This window comes from Cynocephalus volans, chromosome 9 (assembly GCF_027409185.1).
Source record: "Cynocephalus volans isolate mCynVol1 chromosome 9, mCynVol1.pri, whole genome shotgun sequence".
NCBI classification, from domain to species: Eukaryota; Metazoa; Chordata; class Mammalia; order Dermoptera; family Cynocephalidae; genus Cynocephalus; species Cynocephalus volans.
In genome coordinates, this window is record NC_084468.1 from 31,632,734 (window position 1) to 31,652,208 (window position 19,475).

Below are 19,475 nucleotides of genomic sequence, written 5' to 3' on the forward strand. Positions count from 1 at the left end.
GAGCTAAGTAGGCATTTCTCTAAGGAAGATATCCAAATGGCCAACAGACATATGAAAAAATGCTCAACATCACTCAGCATCCGGGAAATGCAAATCAAAACCACATTGAGATACCATCTAACCCCAGTTAGGATGGCTAAAGTCCAAAAGACTATGAACGATAAATGCTGGCGAGGCTGCGGAGAAAAAGGAACTCTCATACATTGTTGGTGGGACTGCAAAATGGTGCAGCCTCTATGGAAAATGGTATGGAGGTTCCTTAAACAATTGCAAATAGATCTACCATACGACCCAGCCATCCCACTGTTGGGAATATACCCAGAGGAATGGAAATCATCAAGTCGAAGGTATACCTGTTCCCCAATGTTCATCGCAGCACTCTTTACAATAGCCAAGAGTTGGAACCAGCCCAAATGCCCATCATCAGATGAGTGGATACGGAAAATGTGGTACATCTACACAATGGAATACTACTCAGCTATAAAAACGAATGAAATACTGCCATTTGCAACAACATGGATGGACCTCGAGAGAATTATATTAAGTGAAACAAGTCAGGCACAGAAAGAGAAATACCACATGTTCTCACTTATTGGTGGGAGCTAAAAATTAATATATAAATTCACACACACACATACACACATACACACACAAACTGGGGGGGGGGGGAAGACGATATAACAACCACAATTATTTGAAGTTGATACAACAAGCAAACAGAAAGGACATTGTTGGGGGGGGAGGGGGGGAGGGAGAAGGGAGGGAGGTTTTGGTGATGGGGAGCATTAATCAGCTACAATGTATATCGACAAAATAAAATTTAAAAAAAAAAAAAAAGAAAACTGGAAACTGGTTTTTAGCTCTTATTAAAACATTGCATGTGATAGCTTAATTATTTATGTTAGAATTTTATCAATTATACAATTTTAATATCACATTTTTAAAAAAATGAATTAAGTAGAATTCTCATAGAAATTTATCTCAAATGCCTTAAAAAAAAGAAGAGAAGAAATTTCTTTAGTGATGTAATTAAAAAGTCCTCTATCTGAATGTCCGCTTGTAGCAAAATGAATGAAGAGCTCAGAGTAGCAACTTTCCCTATTGTGGATCAAGAATGGTGATATCACTGGGGTCAAAAAAAATCAGTTCCCCACTGTATTAGTCTGTTTCTATTGCTTTTAACAGAATACTTAAAACTGGGTAATTTATAAAGAAACAAAAATCATTTCTTAAAGTTCGGAAAGCTAGGAAGTCTATGGTCCAGGGAGTGCAACTGGTGAGGGTCTTATTCTTTGTGGAAATTCTACAGAGTCCCATGGTGACCAGCATATCACATGGCAAGAATAGGCTAAGCAACAGATCTAACTTCTCACTCATTCTCCTTATAAAGCCCTCAGAACCATGCATATTTCTCCATGAATGGGTCAATACATTCACAAGGGCACAATCCTCACAATCTAATCATCTCTTAAAGGCCCCACCTTTTAAATCCCATAATTGGATTTCCTACACTCTTAACACTGTTACAATGGAGATCAAATTTCCAATACACAAATCTTTAGGGGACCCATTTGACCCATAGCACTCACTGGAAAGACATATTTCTCTGGGAATAAGTAGCAAGAGAAAGACTTGGTTGACTGAAGCTATAGGTACTTCAGTCCATTTATAAAACTCATTTCATATCATTCCAGGATTTTTTTTTTTTAGTAGTAATTACTATTCACCCCAATCTTTGATTAACTATTGCTGCTACTTCTTTTCAAAATGAGACTTGACAAGACCTCTTTATACATGTACTTAACTCCTCGAGATCATTGAGTTACCCAACTCTTTCCAAAAATACCTGACTAATAATTCCTCCACAAGTGAAAGATCTTAGTTTGTGTTAACAAAGAAAATCAGACAACAAAATATCAGAGTGATACTGCATATACAAGGTTACTTGAAAAAGTTCATAAAAAAATTCGTACTCACTTTTAATTCTGTTTTTCCACTAACTTTTTAAGGCACCCTTGGACATAACCTATAATGTAATATAGGTTACAATCCCTCTGGATAAGGTGATAAAGGGAAATAGGGATGGAATTTCTCTATAAAGAATTTGTCTTCTAGGAACCCAGGAAGTAGTGGCATTTAATTGGTTTTTATACACACTTTACAGCAACAATCTTTTATTGAGGGAATTATGACTAATGGACACTTTACATGTAGGACCATGTTAAATTTCTACAGATATAGAACAGGACCAACTTTTATGAAGAAATTAAATAAAGCCTCTCCTCCATTTCCCTTTTACCCGAATAATTTTTTTCTATGGTGTCAAGATGGGAAAATGAGGGAAAAAATTTTATGGTATTGTCTTGTTTTATCTCAAAAAGTATATGCATTGCTTTAATAGGGTGTATTTTAGTTAGTTTCTTTGGGTTCCAGGATCAATAGCCTGAACAAATCTTAAATATATGATTATTTTTATTATTCTTTAAAGTAGCTATTATCAGAATTAAAAACTGCCCCTCACTGAGAAATAAATTGAACATAAGTTAAAATGCATTGTAAAATATAAACTAATAGCTTATATTAATTCTTATAATAAAATAAAGCAAAGTTATTTATAGAAATCTATTTTTTTAAATTCAAAATAGGAATGATTTTATGTTTTATCTTGAATAGCTAATGGATTTTACCTTTTGCTTGGTCAGGAAAAGAAAAGGATCTTAGTGATTCTACAGTCTGTCATAACATTCCCTTCTAGCTGTGTTTTGTTAGAAAGCTATTAGCACTGAACTGGCCGGATAAAGATGAATCAACATGCTTTGGGTTTCCTAAATATTTACTCAAATATTTATGGTGATTCCTGACTTTTTGTGTTTGTACTGTAGATATTTTATGCCACTGATTTTCTCAAGATATATCAAAAATAAGTTGAATTTAAAATTCCAACTATAAGTTTCTTTCTTCTTATATCTTCTTATATCTTGGTGCATTTAGAAACCACAGCAGGGACTATAAAAGTTATCAACATGTAATTCCGTTTCTCTATGCTACAGTATTATAGGCTCTGGACCTTTACAAAAATACTTTATTCTTAAACAAACAAAAGTTATTTAATAACTTCAGCTTCTGCCATACTGTCAAATATGCATACTATGTATTAGATTAAATACATCAACGGTCTTCAAAAAGTTCATAGAAAGATTCATATTATCTTTTAATTCTATTTTTCCAGGAACTTATTGAAGTAAACTCATACATATATATATATAGAGAGAGAGAGAGAGAGTAACCTCATTTATTTTATGTATATACAAAGAAATGTTTTCTGGGTATTCATAATTGCTTACAAAAAATTGTGAAAATTTTAGCTATTACAGAATTACATTTTTCAACTTAGACAGTGAGAATATTAAACAAAATATATGATACAATGATTTCATCATTTAATTCTAGGTAGTATCGGACTATGACTCATGAGAGAGGGAAACAAATGAGTTAATCCCTATGACACTGCTTTTTTGTGTTTTTTTTTTTTTTTTTTTTTTTTTGCCTGGAAACACATTATTGTATTCTGAGCAGAGATGAATATCCAGAGCAGAGCACAGCAGGTTCACTAGGTGCAAAAGACTGAAATTGATTCCAGATTTAGTAGACCAAAAGTCTGAAAGGTAAAAAAGTTGCAATGCAGAAACCCAGAGATGTGGGAACTATAAATCATCATCACCATCAACAACATCATCATCATCATCATCTCTGGAAGTTTTCAAAGGGTGACTCAAGTCTTTGTAGACTATAAAAATGTGCATGCATGGAGAATTAATAAGGCTGAGGAAAACATAAATGGGGAACCATGAGCTGACCAATTCCAAGAAGTCACAAACTGTTGATAACTATGCAAGTTCCCGCAAGCTAGAGGGGATATCAGGGCAGTCCTTTAGAATCAAATAAAGGTCAGGCTTTAAGAGAGAGACTTAACTTTTTCTAGAGGAAAGGCTACTTTAGACCTTCTCTAATACAGTTTTTTATTTTTTTTAATTTTAAATTATCAATACAAGATGTAGTTGATTTTTTAGTCCCTTTACCAATTCTGCCCTTCCCTCCCTCGCTGTACCCTCTCCCTTACCTGTCAACATCATATTTGTTCACTTGTCTTAACAAGTTGAAGGAATTGTCATGATTGTTATGTCTTTTTTCTCCCCACTCCCTACCATTCATTTTTATATTTACTTATTTATTTTTATTACCTGCCACAAATAAGTGAGAATATGTGGTATTTCTCTTTCTGTGCCTGGCTTATTTCACTTAATATAATTTTTTCTAAGTCCAACCATGTTGCTGTGAATGGTAATATTTCATTTCTTTTTATATACCAGAGTAGTATTCCATTGTGTAGATATACCACAGTTTCCTTATCGACTCATCCAATGATGGGCATTTAGGCTGGTTCCAACTCTTGGCTATTGTAAATAGTAATGCAGTAAACATGGGAGTACAAGTATCCTTTCGACATGATGATCTCCATTCCTCTGGGCATATACCCAGCAGTGGAATAGCTAGGTCATATGGCAGATCTATCTGTAGTTGTTTGAGGAAAACCATACCATTTACCATAAAGACTGCACCATTCTGCAGTCCAACTAATAGTGTAGGAGGGATCCTTTTTCTTCACATCCTTGCCAGCATTTGTCAATCTCAGTCTTTCGAATATTAGCCATCTTAATTGGAGTGAGATGGTATCTCAAAGTGGTTTTGTTTTGCATTTCTCAAATGCTGAGTGACGAGCGTTTTTTCATGTGTCTGTTGGCCATTCATATATCTTCCTTTGAGAAATGCCTATTCAGATCCTTTCCCATTTTTTAATTTGGTTACTTGTTTTTTTTGCTTTTAATTTCTTTGAGTTTCTTGTATATTCTCATTATTTATCCTTTGTCAGGTGTATATTTTACAAATATTTTCTCCCACTCTGTTGGTTGTCTTTTTGCTCTGTTAATTGTTTCTTTTGCAGTGCAGAAGCTTTTTAGTTTGATATAATCCCATTTGTTTATTTTTCCTTTGGTCGCATGTGCTTTGGGGGTTGTATTCAGAAAGTCTGTACCCAATCCTCCTTCCTATAGTGATTTCCCTCTGTTTTCTTTAAGGAGTTTTATTATTTCAGGATATATATTTAATTCTTTAATCCCTTTTGAATTGGTTTTGGTATACGATAAGAGGTACAGGTCTAGTTTCATTGTCTACATATGAATGTCTAATTTTTCCCAGTACCATTTACTGAAGAGACAGTCTCTTCCCCAGTGTGTAGTCTTGGTGACTTTGTCAAAGATCAGATGGCTATAGGTGCATGGGCTGATTTCTGAATTCTCTATTCTGTTCCACTGGTCTGTGTGTCTGTTTTTATGCAAGTACCATGCTGTTTTGCTTACCATAGATTTGTAGTATAGTTTAAAGTCAGGTAGTGTTATGCCTCCAGCTTTTTTTTTTTTTTTTTTCAGGATTGCTTTGGTTATTCATGGTCTTTTCTTCTTCCATATGGATGTCAGGATAGTTTTTTTCCAATTCTGAGAAAAATGTCATTGGAATTTTGATTGGGATCACATTGAATCTGTAGATCATTTGGGATAGTATGGACATTTTCATAATGTTAATTCTTCTAATCCAAGAGCATAAGATATCTTTCCATCTTTTTGTGTTCTCCTTAATTTCTGTCAGCAGTGGTTTGTAGTTCTCTTCATAGAGATTTTTCACATCCTTAGTTAAATTTATTCCTAGATTTTTATTTTTTTGATGACTATCATAAATAGACTAGCTTTCTTTATTTCTTTTTCTGCTGGTTCATATTTGGAGTATAGAAATGCTACTGATTTTAATGTATTGATTTTGTATCCTGCAACTTTGCTGAAGTCATTTATCAACTCACAGAGATTTTTTTGTAGAGTCTTTAGGCTGTTCTATATATAGAATCATATCATCTGCAAACAGGGATATTTTGACTTCATCTTTTCCAATGTGCTTGCCCTTTTTTTCCTTCTCTTCTCTGATTGCTCTGGCTAGTACTTCCAACACTATGTGGAATGAGTGGCAAGACTTGTCATCCTTGTCTTGTTACTGTTCTTAAGGGAAAACTTTCAATTTTCCTCCATTTAGGATGATGTAAGCAATGGGTTTGTCATATATGGCTTTAATTGTGTTGAGATAATTTCCTTCTATATCCAATTTATAGAGAGTCTTTATCACGAATGAATGTTAAATTTTGTCAAGTGCATTTTCAGCATCTGTAGAGACGATCATATGATTTCTTTCTCTATTTTATTGATGTGAAGTATTGCATTTATTGATTTGCATATGTTGAACCAAGCTTGCATGCCTGGGATGAATCCAACTTGATCATGGTATATAATTTTATGTATTTGTTGCTGTATTCTATTGGCTAGTATTTTGTTGAGGATTTTTGTATCTATATTCATCAAAGATATTGGCCTCTTGTTTCCTTTTTTGTTGTTGTTGTGTCTTTGGTTTTGGTATCCAGGTGATGTTTGCCTCTAGAATGAGTTTGGGAGAATGTCCTCTGTTTCAATTTTTTGGAATAATTTGTAGAGAGTTGGTATTAATTCTTCTTTAAAGGTTTGGTAGAATTCTGCAGTGAAGCCATCTGGTCCTGGGCTTTTCTTTGTTGGGAGGCTGCTGATAACAGCTTAAATCTCTGGTTGTTATTGGTCTGTTCAGACTTTCTTTGTCTTCTTGATTCAGTCTTGATAGTTTGTGTGTGTCCAAAAGTTTATCCATTTCCTCCAGATTTTCAAATTTGTTAGCATATAGTTGTTTATAGTAGTCTCTAATGATTCCTTGTAATTTGGATGTATTGTTTGTTAATATGACCTTTTTCATTTCTCATTTTTTTATTTGTGCCTTCTCCTATTTTTAGTTAGCCTTGCTAATGCTTGTCATTTTTATTTATCTTTTCAAATAGCCAACGTTTTGTTTCATTGATCTGTCATATCATTTTTTAGGTTTCTATTTAATTTAGTTTTGCTCTGATCTTAATTATTCCTTTCCATCTACAAACTTTGGGTTTAGATTGTTCTTGTTTTTTCTAACTCTTTAAGGTGAAGCATTAGGTTTTTTACTTGCCATCTTTCCATTCTTCTGAAGTAAGCATTTAATGTGATAAATTTCCCCCTTTGTAGTGCTTTTGCAGTATCCCATAGGTTTTGGTATGGTTTGTCATTATTTTCATTAGTTTCAATAATTTTTTTGTTTTCCTGTTTAATTTCTTCTTGGACCCATATGTCATTAATTAGAATGCTGTTTAATGTCCATGTACTTGTAGAGTTTCCAGCATTTCATTTGTTATTGATTTCTATTTTTAATCTACTGTGGTCTGGAAAATGTACATAGAATAATTCCATTTAAAAAAAAATTATTCAGACTTGATTTGTGACCTAACATATGATCTATCCTGGAGAATGTTTCATGTGCTGATGAGAAGAATGAATATTCTGAGGTTGTTGGATGGAATGTTCTGTACATATCTGCCAAGTCCAATTGGTCTAAAATGTTGTTTAGATCTTGCATTTCTTTATTGATTTCTTGCCTAGATGATCTGTCCAATGTTGAGAGTGGGGTGTTCAGGTCCCCTGCTATTATGGTGTTAGTATCGATCTCTTACTTTAGATCTAATAGTGTTTTCTTTATAAATCTGGCTGCTCCAACATTGGGTGTGTATATATTTATGATCATTATGTCTTCTCGATGGATAGATCCTTTTATCATTATATAGTGGCCTTCTTTATCTCTTTTTATGGTTTTTGCTTTAAAGTCTATTTTATCTGATATAAGAATAGCTACTCCAGCTCTTTTTTCATTTCCACTTGCATGGTATATCTTTTTCCATCCTTTCACTCTTATCTATGTGTGTCTTTACAGGTGAGGTGGCTCTCTTGAAGGCAGTATATTGTTGAGTCCATCTTTTTAATCCAGTCAGTCAGTCTGTGTCTTTTTAATGGGGAATTCAATCCTTTTACATTAAGAGTTATTATTGAAAGATACTGATTTATTCTTGGCATTATATTAATTTTTGTTTGGATATTTTAAACATCTTTTGTTCCTTTCTTTCTGATTTACTGTTTGTCTCCTGTTTTGTTGCTTTCTTGGAATAGTAGATAATATTTGATTTTTCTCTTTATTGTTGACATTTTATTTTACTGGTGAGTTTTGCTCTTTCTTAAGTATTCATGGTTTTGAATACCTGGTGATGGTTGTTTTTCAGGTACCAGACCCAGTACTCTTTTGAGAATTTCTTGTAAGGCTGATTGTGTGGTAGTGAACTACAGCAGATTTTGCTTGCCTGGGAAAAATATGCTATTTGTCCATCATTTTGGAAGGATAACATTGCTGAGCATTGTATTCTTGGCTGGAATTTTTTGTCTTTTAACATTTTGAATATATCATCCCATTATCTTCTGGCTTTTAGGGTTTCTGATTAAAAGTCTGCTGTTATTCTGATAGGGATTCACTTATAGGTGACTTGACACTTCTCTCTTGCAGCTTTTAAGATTCTCTCTTTGTCTTTGTGTTTTGCCAATTTATCTATAACATGTCTTGGAGATTACCCTTTTGGATTGTATATGCTGGAGGATCTTTGTGCCTCCTGAATCTGAAGATCTGTATTTCTCCCTATACATGGGAAGTTCTCTGCTTTTATTTTGTTGAATATGTTTTCAATGCCATTTCCTTTTTCCTCACCCTCTGGAATACCCATGATTCAAATATTTGAGCACTTAAGGTTGTCTGTTATCTTTCTTAAATTTTCTGCAAGTTTTTAATTTTTTTTTTTCTGCCTATGCTGTTTTGAACAAGCCATCTTCAAGGTTAGAATTTCTCTCTTCTATTTGTTCTCACCTGCTGGTTAATCTCTCTGTTGTGTTTTTTATTTCATTGAAAGAATCCTTCAGCTCCACAAGCTCTGCTACATTCTTATTCAGGGCATTGATTTCTTTGTTCATTTCCTTTTTCAGGTCCTGTATACTTTTTCTCATTTCATTGTGTTGTCTAACTGAGTATTCTTGCATCTTATTTAGTTTCCTTAGAATCGTTCCGCGAGATCCCTTATCAGTCATTTCAAGGACTTCCTGTTCTACAGGATCTAGAACTTGTGAGTTTTTATATTCCTTTGGTGTACTTTTTTGGTTTTTCATATTTCTAATATCTCTCCATTGGTGTTTAGTCATGGTGGCAGAGGCTATCACAGTCTACTTGTTCCACACTGGTGTCTGCAGCAATATCAGGGAGTTTTGTTGACACTCAGCTTCCTGTTGCTGCCTCAGGGACTGGGTGTCAGTGACTGGGACCTCTCTCCGGGGGGTGGGAGGGAACTCATCTGGTTTAGCCTGGATCCCACACAGTGGATGCTGGGACTCAGCGCCGCTGCATTGGGGCCCAGAGGTGGGAAGCTGGGGCCTATCTCAGGGGCAGGGGCTCACCTAGCATGGCCTGGATCCCACACAGAGGGTGGAATTCTGTTCTTCTTAACAAGTTCTGCCTGCAGGTCACAGGGCAACAGAAACCATTGTGGAGCCACCTGGACCTCCCGGAGCAGAGCTAACACAACTTTTTAAAACAAGACAAATTTATCACACTAAACTTCAAGTTTCTAAATTGCTTATTAGATAAAAGCCCAATGCTCTATTTAAAGGAAGACAATAAAAAAAAGACACTTAGCAGTATAAAATACACATTGTCTCTCATCAAATAAAAAATTACTAGACAGACCAAGAGGCAGGATAATGGGATCTATAATAAAAAGAGAAAATTGTCAATAGAATATGACTTGGAAATTATATAGATGATATAATTAGAAAACAAGGAAATTAAAACTGTTGTTACTATTATAAACAAATCCTTAAAGTAATTCATGAACACTGTGGGGGTGCAGAAATGGGAGCTATAGAAAGGAACAAAATGAAACTTTCGGTAATGAAAACTACAAAACCTGAAATTAAAGCAAAACAGTAAAGAATAGACATTGTACAGTAAAAGATTAGTTAAAAGGCAATAGCCTCTGTGATCCACTTATCAATAGAAGTAATCTATCATATTTTTATTTTAGTTCTAATGGCACTAATCTAAAAGTCAATAATTATTTCAAATCATGTCATATTATCAAACACCTTGTTTATGCCTTCTTTCAGTTTGAAACCTCTTTTTTATCATTAAGGGTAAAGTAAATATCCTTTATAGACTGAGTCATAAGTAACAACATTAGGTAAACTAAATGGTCAAGAGATATATATTATTTTAAAAGTCGGGTGAAGAGAATTAACTTCATCAAATTACTTTCAGATATTATTATATAATTTGATTTACACCTATTAATTGAAAAAAAATCCTAATAATTTAATTTCTGCCCTCCTATGATTAGTTTTACTTGGCAGTGATGAGTCCTCTTTTGAATTTAAATTTTAAGAATGAATTGATGAGATATTTGCAAGTAAATTTTAGAAGAGATAAGCACAAGCAAATGCCTTATGTCACATAAAATGCAGTGAAGAGGTAGGGTGAAGATTATTAAATGATCAAGATATTACTAATAAGCAATTGGTAGTGATGCAAGATGAATGTGAAAATATAAAAAAGATTACTTTTAAGTTAGTTTTTATGTATTTTTAAAGTTTAAACATGCAATCCTATGCTTATTTTTGTGTTTTTCCATTTAATTTTTATAACTCAGAGCTTAACTATAACTTTCAATTTACTTTTAGTTTTTAATAGAGCAAAGTTAAAGATATTGGTTATGCAGAAAAATAATTAAAAGCTTTGATTTAAGTAGACCAAAAGAGACATCTCAGAGCAAAATGATGTAATACATTATTACAAAAACTAATTTTAAAAACAAGTAGCCCGTGAATTTGTAACAGACACAAATTACTACAAAGGGAAATGAATTTCAATTTATGCTATCTTTCTAAATCTCTTAGGTGAAATTTATAGGCTAAATAAGTGGCTAATGTGATTAAATATACCTGAATGTTTGGTAATGAGGCCAGAGATCAAAACTGATAGCAAGAAGTATGAACAGGAAAGAACCTGGAAGGTTATAACTATTTTAGATATAAAAATTCAAACTTAAATTTTATGGACTATGGTTTCAAGCATGAGCAAAAATAAGATAATAAGAAATATACATGTAGTCTGTCCCTAGCCATTGGTACATTCATTAATTTTTTCTTGCATATTTTCATTCATTCAGGGAACACATATTGTTAGTGTGCACTTATTGTGTGCTCTTGAAATAACTGAAACACTTAATAAACTAGATCCTTTGAACCAGAACTTCAAGATACTCAAATCAGCTATTTTGCAAATCAACCCATTTTTTCCTAGAATAAATTTGTAAAAACTGGGTTAGATTTCTCACTATGCTTTCCCCAAGTTACTGATTTTAAGAACTCCGCCATTGTCAATCACATGTCCTCAGTCAAATATCCTATCTTCCCTCTCATTAACCAAAGAATTTTTCCTATGGTTGCTTATACTTTTGCATCTTACTGGGTATTTTTAGTATCTTCTATATCAATAGCCTGTTAACTAGATTGTTTCACATTAATAGTTTGCATAAATTATCTACATTATTATGGAGGAAATGATGGTATTTTCCTGGGCTCTTTGAATTTTATTCTGCCATCACAGCTATTTTCTGCAACGAAAAGTAAACTCAAGGGGTAACAACTAAGAAAATACGGAAAGAAAGGCAACATCTTTTCTACAAACCTATTGTAGATATGGCATACATTTGTCTTCCACCAGGTCTGTCTGTGCTGTGTGTGTGTGTGTGTGTGTGTGTGTGTGTGTGTGTGTGTGTGTGTGTGTGTGTGTGTGTGTGTGTATAGTGGGTAGTATGAAGGTTAATTCTAGGTGTCAACTTGATTAGATTAAGGAATGCTGAGAAACCTGGTAAAGCTATCTTTTTAGGTGTGTCCATGAGGGTGTTTCCAGGAGAGATTAGTAGGACAGCCTGAGTGGACTCGGTTGGATAAATCTGCCCTCAGTGTGGGCAGGAACCATCCAGTCTGCTGGGACCCCAAGAGAACAAAAAACAGAGAAAACAGGTGAATCGCTGTGTCTGCTGGAGCTGGGATACTCTTCTCTCGTTCATGGTCATCAGAGCTTGAGAATTTTGAGCTTTTGGGTTCCAGGACTTACATAAAGGATATCATCTGCTTTCCTTGTTTTGAGACTTTAAGACTTGGACTGAGCCATGCTACTGGCTTCCAGTTTGCAGATGGCCTATTGTGGGAGTGGGACTTCTCTTCACAACAGTTTAAGTTAATTCCCCTAATAAATCCCCTGTCATATTTTATAACATATCCTATTGATTCAGTCTCTCTGGAGAACCCTGATATAGGTAGAAAGAGCAAAGAGGTTCCCAAAATATATATAACCACAGTGCATAAAGACAAAAAATGTAAGGAGGTCCCCTTCAGGTAATTTCAGAGTCTTAATATTTTATCTCATGATTGCAGGATTTTTATAATTCTAGTACCAAAATCTAGTGCTTAAATATTTTTAAACTGAAGTAACCCTTAAAAATATATTGTTTTTCATCTTAAGGCTAGAACAAAAATGCATGGGACTAGAAAAGAGCACTGAGTATAAAAGAAGTCAAAATCTACAGGTTTTGTTTTCTTGCTTCATTTCTGAGAAAGGCAATGACACAGCCTGAGAAATATCCAGTCTATGCTGCCTTTAAGTCAAGTCCTCTGCCATGTCTGAAATCCTCACGGCCACAGTCCTAGATAAATGGGATGTTCATGTGGAATTATTCGTAGAGAGAAAAAAGTTGGTAACATCTACAGATCTTCCCATTAATGGGTCTGACAAGCTATGTGTGTATATCCAGATCACTGTAGAGCAGGCTGGCTGAAACTTGGATGCTCAACTAGACAAAGGCAGATGAACCATATTACCTAATGTGATGGTTAATTTCATGTGTCAACTTGGCAAGGCCATGGTACCCAGATATTTGGTTAAATATCATTGTAGATATCACTTTGAGGATATTTTTATATAACCTTTTTTAAATCAGTAGATTTTGTGTAAAGCAGATTACCCTCCATAATGTGAGTGGGTCTCATCCAATCAGTTGAAGTCCTTAAGAGAAAAAAACTGAGGATCCCAAGAAAAAATGAATTCTGCTTCCAGACTGTCTCTGGACTCTAAGTGCAGCATTGTCTCTTCCTGTGTCTCCAGGTCCAGGATTTCAATTTGCTAGTCCCAATGATCATATAAGACAATTCTTTAAAATCAAAATCTGACCCAAAATAAAAATATCTCTCTCTTTCTCTCTCCATCCTTTTGGCTCTGTGTCTCTGCAGAACCCTGACTATTAAACTCAAATACTTTTTTTCCTTCTCTCAGATGGCAAATATTTATTTAAATCTCTTCTTGAGTAGAGAATCCTTCCTTAATTGAAGGGGAAAACCCTCTTTACTGACAATCTTTAGAAGATTATTTGTTTGTACCTTTCCACTAATAAATATTTGCTCATCCATCTGAAATATGCCTAAATGCTGTGACTCAGTTTAAGATGAAAGTTACTTTGTAGACACTGTATGAGATTCAGTGCTTGGAAACTAATCTTGAAGAAAAAGATTACCCACAGTTTATGATTCTCGGTTCTTGATTCTGCTCCTATCAGGGTAAGCGGCACCATTTCTTAGCTACCCAAATACTTTGCCTGTATAAACTACACTGCCCAGCCTCTGGAGTCCATACCAGTTTATTGAACATTTTCTATGGTGAGTTTTACTGATCCTAAATGTAACAACTCTTTCAACATTAACACCCCCTACAATATTTCTACTTGACTATCTAAAGTAATACTGCAGGCTTTTTCAGTCTTCAGTGTTCCAGCGTCACTATCATTCCAAGTTCTGTTTGTTGATGGCTTCTATCCACTGACTATAACACTAGTGTTAGTAGACATTCTCACAAAGATGACAGAGACAGCACATTTGTTTTCACTTCACTGTCTTATCATTTAAAAAATTAATCATTATTACCCTTTAAACCAATGAAATGCTCTATATTAATAAATGGCAAAGACTATGCAAAAACAAAAATAAATCAGACAATGATAACAAAACACACTAAGGTATTATATATGTGTGGTATCATTATTCAGCGATCAAGGCTAGATAGATCTTTATTTTTCTACCATGACCACCTCATACTGACAGCAAAAGATGAGCTTTGGAGAGAACACTTAAGTAGCACCTGTGATGATCTATGTCTTACTGACCACAAGAGATACCTTGTCCAGAAATACTCTTCCATTCAAAACACACTTTATTAATAGCAACTATAGTTTCCTCCCATGTAACTTTTACCCTAAAATAAGTAATTCTTGAAATACATATATGTGTGTATGTGTGCAATCAGAAAAACACAAGTCAAACCTACAATGTAGTACCATCTCATTCCTATTAAATTTGCTAAATAAGAAATCTGAGTAAAATACATGTCTGAGAGAATGCAAATTAATGTTATCTGTTCTGGTAGAAGTCAAAATTGACAGAACCATGTGGAAAAAAAAATTACATTATATGATAAATATATGCACACATTCTGATTTAGCTATCCCCTATGTAAATACTCAAGAAAATCTCTTGAACATAAAGGAAAGGAGACAGGAGCAAGAAATTGCTCCTGTGGTAATAATGTTATCAATAAGGAATTTGAAAATAAACCAAATGTGTCCTAAGGAAAAAGTGAAAATATATCTGGGTATATTAACACAATAAATTGTTATATAGCAATTAAGATGCAATGAAGTAATGAGATATAGATGGGTACTTCGAAAAGTTCATAGAAAAATTTGTATTATCTTTCAATTCTATTTTTCCACAAACTTCTTTAAATTAAGAAATAAGTGATTACACATATTTGTTGGGTAGAGTTTAATATCAATATGTGTGTACCATGCCACATTCATCATCACAAAGTGTAATCATTCCTTGTGTCCATTAACCAATTTCTTGCAAGCCCCCTTCCTCCTTCTCCACCTCTAATAAACAAAGGTCTGTTTTGTCCTCCTGAAAGATCAATGCATTTTGTGATTGCTGTTTTTCTTTCCTTCCTTCCTTCCTTCTTTCTTTGTTTCTTTCTTTGCTCCCACGTTTGATGAAGACATGCTGTATTTCTCTTTCTGTTTCTGGCTTATTTCACTTAAAGTAATTTTCTCCAAGCTCATCCATGTTGCTGTGAATGGCACAATTTCATTGTTTTTTATGGGTGAGTAGTATCCCATTGTGGTATATATATATACATATATACACACACACACACACACACACACATTGTGGTGTGTGTGTGTATATATATATATATACACACCACATTTTCTTTATCCAGTCATCCATCAATGGACATTTAGGTTGGTTCTATATCTTTGCTGTTGTAAAAGAGCTGCAATGAACATGAGAATGCAGGTATCCCTTTAATATGATGATTTCCATTCCTTTGTGTATATACCCAGTAGTGAGATTGCTGGATCATATGGTAGTTGTTTGAGAAATCTCCGTAAATTTTTCCATAATGGATATACTAATTTACAGTCCCACCAACAGTGTATAAGAGTTCCCATTTCTCCACATCCTCATAAGCATTTGTTATTCTCTGTCTTTTTGATAATAGCAAGGGGGGTGCTATGGCCCTCAACCACACCAATCCTTCCTCCTTCCTCCTCTCCCCACACTATCTCCCTCCCCTTTATCCTCTCCCCCTCTACCCCAACTGCTCCACAACAGCATCATACACTACAAAATAATAATTATAATAAATTTTTTTAAAATATAGAATAGAGGGGAAATTCTGCTGCCATTAGTAATTATAATGTTAACATTTATTTTAAAAAATTATGCTGGGTGAGATGATAGCCCAGCATGGTTTTAATTTGCATTTCTCTGATGATTAATGATGTTGAGCATTTTTTCATATACCTGTTGTCCATTTGTATGTCTTCTCTTGACAAATATCTATTGAGGTCCTTTGCCTGTTTTTTAATCGGATTATCTGTTTTTTTACTGTTAAGTTGTTAGAGTTCTCGATATTAATCCCTTGTCGAATGTACAGTTTGCAAATATTTTCTCCCATTCCATAGTCCGTCTTTCCCTCTGTTGATTGTTTTCTTAGCTGTGCAGAAACTTTTTAATTTGGTATAATCTCATTTGTTTTGTTTTGTTTTTCTTTTGTTGCCTGTGCTTTTGAGGTCTTATTTATGAAGTCTTTGCCTAATCCTACTTCCTAAAGTGTTTCCCCCTATGCTTTCTTCTAGGAGTTTCATAGTTTCAGGTCTTATATTTAAGTCTTTAATCCATTTTGAGTTAATTTTCATATATGGTGAGATGTATGAGTCTAGTTTCATTCTTCTACACATGGAAATCCAGTTTTCCCAGAACTATTTGCTGAAGAGGCTGTTTTTTCCCCAATACGTGTTCTTGGTGCCTTTGTTGTTGATTCGTTGGTTGTTTGAAGTACCCTTGCGTATCATTTTGGATGAATATTAGTAACATTAATGTTGAGTAAAATAAATAATAAATTCCAGATCACTATGTGTGGTATGATTCTCATTTTATAAGTAATTATACTGTCTATAATTTTCATCTGAGAACATCATAAGAAAGATGAACTTATCAAATAGATAATGTCTGTTTGCCAACCCAAAAAATCTCATTTTAATATACGATGCTGACTTCCAATAAAGATAGTAGAATAAATGGTACCCAGTGTCACTCTCTCCCACAATCAACTAATTTACAACTATTAAAAAGCAACGACTGCCAGGCTGGGGCCACTAGAGCACAAGGGAAGAGGAGGAAAGACCTACAGAGTTCAAGAAGGCAGGAAAAGCCATGATGAGAGAAAGAAAGGACCGCTCTGACCATTTTGAGCCCCAGCCACTTCAAGGCTGGCCCTGGTGGAGAACACAAAGCAAGAGTTGACAAAAGCTGCTACAGGTAAGGAGAGGGCCTTGGTGGCCCCCAGGCCAGTAAGAACACTAATAGGGTTCTTGTGGACCCACATAGAAGCGAGCCACAAACAACTGAAAAAAGGAGCCACTCAAAGGCTGGTGAGTCATTGCAAGGGGCCAGTACATTGCCCTTCCCCTGGGAAGTGTTTGGAGTGTGGGGCACGGGGGAGAATGGCCCACTGGGAGAATGCTGTGGTACAGCATGGACAGCAGCTCGATTCACCACATGCCCACTCAGTGGAGACTGGCCAGGAGTAGAGATCTGCAGGGGGTAGTTTCCTGAAAACACTTAGGCTCAGACCAAAGTTTCCACACAACCCAGGTGTACTGGACCTCACAGGACCTGGAAGTGCTTACAAGATCAACAGTTAAAACCTGAGTGGCACAGAAAGCTTTCCCCAGAGAATCAGCAGCAAAGCACCAATTTAGCTCAACCACATGGCTCAAGTGCTGGTTCCCAAAGGAAATTCCTCCATTTTAGGAGTAACCAAAAGACAACAAAATAGTTCCAGTGCAGAGTTTGAAGTGGTAGGAATAGCAAATAATCCAACACAGAACTGAAAGACAAAACAAAAAACCCACAGATCAGAGACAAAGTTCTGATAATAACCAGTAAAGGTCTAACACCACCAAAGAACACCTATAAAACCTATAAGGGCTGGAAGAGCCCCCTGGGCTCCCAAGCCAGGGTGGGAGGTGCTGAGGACCTCAGCCATGCCCCCCAATGTCCACATCCAGCCCAGCAATGACCACCAGACCACGGCCAGAAGTGCCCCAGGGCTCACAAGCTGAGGTGAGGGTGGGCCGAAGGCCTAGCCACACCCACCCAAAGTCTACATCCAGTCCAGCCACAACCGAGCTGCCACCAGAAGCCCACTGGGCTACCCTGCTGGAATGAGGGGGTGTATGGGCCTCAACCACACCAATCCTTCCTCCTTCCTCCTCTCCCCACACTATCCCCCTCCCCTTTATCCTCTCCCCCTCTACCCCAACTGCTCCACAACAACATCATACACTACAAAATAATAATTATAATAAATAAATTTTTTAAAAATATAGAATAGAGGGGAAATTCTGCTGCCATTAATAATTATAATGTTAACATTTATTTTAAAAAATTATGCATTAGTCCATTTCTGTTGATTATAACAGGATACCTGAAATTGAGTAATGTATAAAAAAGGAATTTATTTCTTGCTGTTTGAGAGGTTGTGAAGTCTAAGGTCCATGGAGCACATCTGGTGAAGTCCTTCTTGGTGCAGGCTCTATACAGAGTCCCATGGTAATGCAGGGTATCACATGGAAAGAATGGTAAGAGCTAGACATAGCTAAACTTCTGTCTTTCTCTGCTTATAAAGCCATTAGAACCATGCCTATGATGACCCATGAAACCATCAACTCATTACTCCATGAATTAGTCAATCCAGTCACAAGGGCACAGTCCTTGCAATCCAATCACCTCCTAAAGGCCGTATCTTCTACCACCATATTGGGGGAAAAGTTTCAACATGAGCTTGGGGGAACATTCAAACTACAGCAAATGCTATTCCATATTTTTTCACACATAAAATTAATTGTAATGCCCCAAATAACTAAGCAAGTTGGTATCATTATGTCAATTTTCCACATAGGGAATGTGAAGCTGAGAGAAATTGAGAAACTTGATTTATAAAACGTGAAGAGTTGACCCTTGAAGGTCTATTCATATATTTCACTATTACAGATTAAGCAACACTAAAGTACTGTTGACAAATTTGACTCTTCTATTCACTGCACATTTAACTCCTAATTATATACACTCTATAACTTGATGTCCCAGATTTCATCTGGTGATTCCTATTTTTGTCCTCAGATGCACTGAATTGAATCACTCCTATTTTTCTATATATATATGGCCCTTTGTTATTTTTAAGAGTGAATAAATAATTCAATCAAAATTTTATTACAATGTGATTTACATTTATGAACATATTTTTTTAAATCAATCAACTATGAAATTACCTTTTTCTTACATCTACTCATGTTTTATTTTTCTATACCTTCAATCTGCCACCTTCCCAGAGGTTTTTCTGTTTGCGAAATCATAATTCTGTTCTTATTTAAATTTTTACAGTTTTACTACACATACGTGTAATTTCTAAGTAGTACGTGATTTAGTTTTGGTTGAACATTATAAAATATTACACTTCATCCTTTATTCCGGACTTCCTTTTGGCAACTCAATACTCAGTTACTAGAATTCATTCATATCATTGCATGATTGTCTTTATCATACTATACGCCTTTGTGTGAATATGCATCTTATCTATACATTTTTCCCACCAGTGAGTGCTTGGATTGTTTCCAGGTTATTATTTTTAAAAACTATTATCAACAGAACAATGCTATAAACGTTCTCTTTGTCTTTTAGTTCAGGTGTGCTAAAATTTCCCTTGGCTTTACCGAGCAGTACAAT